The sequence below is a fragment of the Microtus oregoni genome, unplaced genomic scaffold, assembly GCF_018167655.1.
Source record: "Microtus oregoni isolate MIOR12 unplaced genomic scaffold, Mior012 000015F_ref0000493, whole genome shotgun sequence".
NCBI classification, from domain to species: domain Eukaryota; kingdom Metazoa; phylum Chordata; class Mammalia; order Rodentia; family Cricetidae; genus Microtus; species Microtus oregoni.
Genome location: NW_024543074.1, coordinates 16,680,673 through 16,685,725, shown reverse-complemented (window position 1 = coordinate 16,685,725; position 5,053 = coordinate 16,680,673).

The window sequence follows — 5,053 nt, the reverse complement described above, 5'->3', positions numbered from 1 at the left end:
CTGCAGAGAGCCATCCAGCACAACTACTCAGTAAAGACAGATATGTCATGTGGAGAGCACAGGAAAATGTTGGAGACACCCAGGGACGCTAAAGGACCCTTTCAGGTCAGTGTTCAGTAAGCACCATGTTGCTGTGGAGACAAGGAAGGACTCTGTAAAAGCCAAGGTACAGAGGAATACACTTCACCTATTGCCAGCCGAGTGCAGTACAGCCCACTGGACAGTTACAGCTCTTCCTGTTATATCCCAAAGAGTCACGTACCAGCCATCCCTTCTGCCAATGACTTTCCCATCTTCAGTATTTTATTCCTACTGTAACATCTACCTGACCCACCCTCCTCGCCAACTCCCCGGGTACCCAGTCCACTCATTTCAAACACCTTTCTTCAACAGAACCCATTGGGCAGATCTTGGGCTCCTCTTAAGCCCCTTCATCTGGAGGGCAATATCAAGTCCTTAGCTTCTGGCATCTTTCCATGGGGACCCCCCTCCATGCTACCGTGGCGTGTCTGAGTTGAAGGTGTCTTTCAAGACCTTCAGCGGTGATGACTCTTGACATTCCTGAGGGAGCTTTGTCAAAACTGGGAATATCTTGGCTCCATTTTAGAGTCAGAATCAAAACTCAAGTGCTTGTACATGTTCTAAGAGAACTCCGGGTGACTGTCAAAGCACCAGAAGATAAAATCTTCACAGTAGAGAGGGTGGGCGGTGGCTTTAGGAAGAGGAAAGTCATGGGCTCGATGTGATATTGAGAATGGGGGTGGAGTGGGGTGCAGGGACTTGAGCCCTGGGTATCTAAGAACAGAATCAGCTCTCATGATATCTACACTACTGGACCAATGCCAATCAGCCCCCTACTGCTTCCTGCCACCCAAAAAGTCATTAAAATCACCACCCTCTTGCTGCCTCTCTGATATGCCTTTGTCTCTAGAGGCTGATGTGTTTCTGATCCTTTACCCTGCGGTCTTGGGAGAGGGGAGTTGTGAGTGTATGTCAACCGGCCAAATGCAACTTCAGACATTTTAGTCTTAGGCAATCAAGAAGGGGGCCACACGGCTGCCCAGAAAATTCCTGGTTCTTCCTTTGCTCCTGGGGCTGTCCCTCCAACGACTCGCTGCCCACCCCCCCCCCATGGCCACAGCCAATTCCCAAGCAGAAAAGCAGGACATATCAGTACTTTGTCATGCCGTTGCTTTTCAAGCTCCCTTAGCACCTGGAAGGAAGTGGTCAAAGGTAGGCTCTTACCATTCTACAACTTCATATTACATATGAGTACCCCTACATGGTTGTCAGGGCCCACAGGCCCGGACCAAGTAATAGCTCAACAAAATCACCGTGGAATTGAGCAAGCAGGAGCAGAATGACCCACTATGGATTGCTGAAGAAGTAGGTGATCCCAGGGGTCAGTCTTGCTATAATTCACACAAGCAAACCTTCTCTTCGTTGCTTCTAGACGAATGCTTGTCACTCATCTTTCATTTGCTAGGTTCCCACTGGGTGAGGATGGGAACCAGGTGGCACTGAGCCAGGGTCGAATTAACCTAAGATGAGTCCGCCCATTGGAGGCTGACACTGTCCAGAGGCATTCAGCCCAGCCCAACCTACCACATGCTATTCAATTACAGGTCAGTTGGTCCTTCCAGACCGGGTTATAGACAGCCCCTTGTCATGTGTTTAGCATGGCAGAATTGCAGAGGAGGCTTGATCCATCTCTAGGGTGTGGTCCTCCATTCGTTCCTTCAGGGAGAGGAAGAGAGCCCTGCCTCGAGCCAGACATAACCACGTCAGACCTCAGTTCTATAGCTTCCCTTTGGGCAGGTCACGCAGGCTTTCTCAGACGTATTCCCTCTTGGACCTAGGACAATTCTCCTCGTTGCTTTCAAAATAAACTTACTAATGCTTAGCCTAATTGCGGGTGGTTGGAAGGGTTCCCTGAGATGGAAGAGGAGATGAAAGGGAAGGGAAATTGCGTCATCGGAAACTACTGAGCACCTAACACAGGTCAAGTACTAGGGAGCCAAGTGAATCTCAGGGGACTCACAGTTTCTGCAGAGGTAGATCTCAGAGGAGGGCTGAAGTATGGGAAGTGTTCTAGAGAAGACGGTATCTTGGAGAGGCTGCAGAATTCACTGAAATCATCCTGAAAACTGGATCCTCTTTGCCACCCATGCGTGAAGTCAAGAAAGTGTCACCATCTCCCAAACTGGGTTCCAGTCTCCAGTCTTTTTCTACTAGTCTGGTCCACAGACACCAAATTCAAGCTTGTGTCCCTAGTGGTGTGGACACAGTGTCCTTCTGGGTCTTTGCTATCAGTCCCAGGCAGCATCAGGTAAATGGAAGTCCATTCACGGTAAGGATGCTCAGCACCCACACACCACAGAATCCTAAGCCCTTACTTCTGGTCTCCGTGGTTTTCAGCTACTGGACTCTTTCATTCTTCACAGGAGACCTTTCCTGTCTATGGATCAGTGGCAGCACAGAGGACACAGAAGTTCTCTCACTACAGCAGGCAGGAAGAAGGGTGCCCTGGTTGCCACAGCAGGTGACCCTCACCAGCCATGATGTCCCTTGAATGTGCTTCTGAGCCTGAAAACCCAGTCCGTTGTGCTCAGGGTGAAGTACAAATGTCTTGGCTGCAGTTGCAAAGCCCAAAGTGATGACCCAGGTCACTGGAGTATTCGTCTTCAGGTACCCAGACCTTCCGCTCCTTCTGTCCATGCTTCATATGACCGACTTCCGGCAGGCTGTGCCATCCCAAGTTCCTGCTGAGAGTCATCCAGTGCAGGCTCTTCATAGTTCGGAAGCCTCCCTGGGCCTCCTGGAGAGCAAGAGTAAGTACTTTTATGCTAATAGACCACTTTGTGCTAGGGTCTTATCACACCTGGGATGCAGCAAGTACTCGAGGTGAGAAGAAGAAAAGGTTTGTACCCACGGAGGCCTCAGACCTACTAGACAGGCAGGAGCTACCTAGGTGGCTAGTCGTGGAATCAGAATAAGGAGATGGAGTCCTAAACTGTATCTGTTCATACTGCGTTCCAATGCTGGAGACCTTGCAGTTCCTGGGTGGGAACATATCACATATGGGATCCCTGTGCAAGCCATGATTACATCCTCCATTCTCTTTGTGGACATCTTCTGAGGGCCCACTGTTTACTAGTTCCTGCCTGCTCAGTGAGGCAAGAGAAGGGGTCGCAGCACAGCTCTGCACTCCAGGGCCAGACCCAGAGGAAAGAGCACCCATGAAGCAACTGGGCACCAACTGTCATCAGTGTGTGGTCCAGAGGCTGAGAACTCCATAGGTAACACTGTGGTATTTCACCTGGCTCTGGAAGGATGCGAGTGGGATGTGTCGAAAGGTGAAGAAGGTCCGGATCTGCCATGGTGCATGGTGGTTTTGAGCGGGTTCTGGACCAACCTGTAGGCTGCCAACCCAGACTCTCTGAATGCTACTTATGGGTCTGAGGGTTGCTAAAGCTTTGAGCTTGCCTTTAAAGGCGATGTGAAGGTTCCCTGCTTAGAATCTCAGTGTGTTGTCAAAGACTGGTGCTCAGGACAGTGCCTGGCAGAGTTCTCAAGGACAATGGGAGCAGTGAGGTCAAGGCACAGATACAGAGGCGGGTTCTTCAAACCAACAAGGAGGAAGCCAGAGTCCAGTAACACAAGATTATGCGCACAAGGCTCCTCCTTCGCCCCTGTTGACTGTCACTCATGGTTTCCTCGGGACAAGGCATGCCTGAATTCGTGGGTAGACTTGGGAGGCCCAGGCTGAAGGCCGAGGACAGGAGAGAAGGAGGCGTGGGGGCGGGGCTGGGAATGAAGGAAAGCTGGTCTTTAGAAATAATAAAAAAAGAAGTGAGACTCAAGAATCTTCCAGGACCCTAGATAGGTCACTTCTCACTGGACCTCAATTTCCCCACCAAAAAAGTATTCGGGGCAGGAAGGTTAGCCTACACGGGCACTCTTGCCTGGAAGGTCAACTCATGATGGGCCCATTTGGGAAGCTTTAATCAAAAGACAGGGCTTGAAACCTGTTAGATGCCTGAGTATTCTGGATCCAGGGCAGCTGGAGTGAACCATATAATCCTCCCCAGCTTGGCATCCAATTGCTCTCTGGGTCTCCAGGAAAGGGAAGATCCCTTTGCCTCCAGTACTGACGAAGTCATCACCCTTGGCCTTCCTAAAATCAGTTGGCACCGGTGCTCGTAACAGCCATGCTGGGAGTATCCAGATATGTCCCTTCCCCTTCCGAGAATGATGAAGAGCAGAGGTCTGCCTCTGGACCCTCTACTCCCTGGGAGGAAGACCTCAGTCCAAAACTCAGCAATGCTTAGGACATTGGGAACCCCAGGATGCTTTGTGAGCAGGGTGCTAGTGTGAACTCTACATCTTGGGCCATGACCTGCAAAGTCCCTGTGGACTCAACGGGTCCCTGAGGCATCACATACTATAAATATAGGCTGGGATCCAGGAGCACCCCAGCCCCTTTTCCTTCTGGAACCCATTCCCATAGACCAAGAAGAGTCCTGAGAAGAGTGAAGTGAACCTGCTCATGGCACAGGTGATGAGCCTGAGGCCAAAACAAGAACATGAAGACTCAGGGATGGGGCTCAAACAGTAGCCCGGCCTCTCAATCCCTCTCACAAGTTAAGACTTTATGTTGATGACTGCAGAGACTGGCTGTAGACAGAGGGAGAAAAGAGGCTGGGAATGGGTCCCTCTGGATGCTCTGGGACTGCAGATGCTCACGGCCATCTGGAGGCCAGAATATGGGGCCCAGCTTTGCAGGGAATGGAGAAAACATTTTGAGCATCTCCAAGTCACATAGCTGGAACGTGGGGGAAAGGAAGTGGCAACAGTGACTCCAGTGTGCCCACTGAAACCAGCAAGGCCATCTTTAGTTGAGGGGACAGGCCCAGGAGTTTGGGGAAAGTCCCTTCCCTCCCTGGGGGAGCAGATAGAACAGTGGGACATCACACAGTCAACAGCTCATTTCCCAATATGTCCTATGCCCAGTATTCCGGGGCAGGGGGTCCTAGGAAAGACACCCAGATGT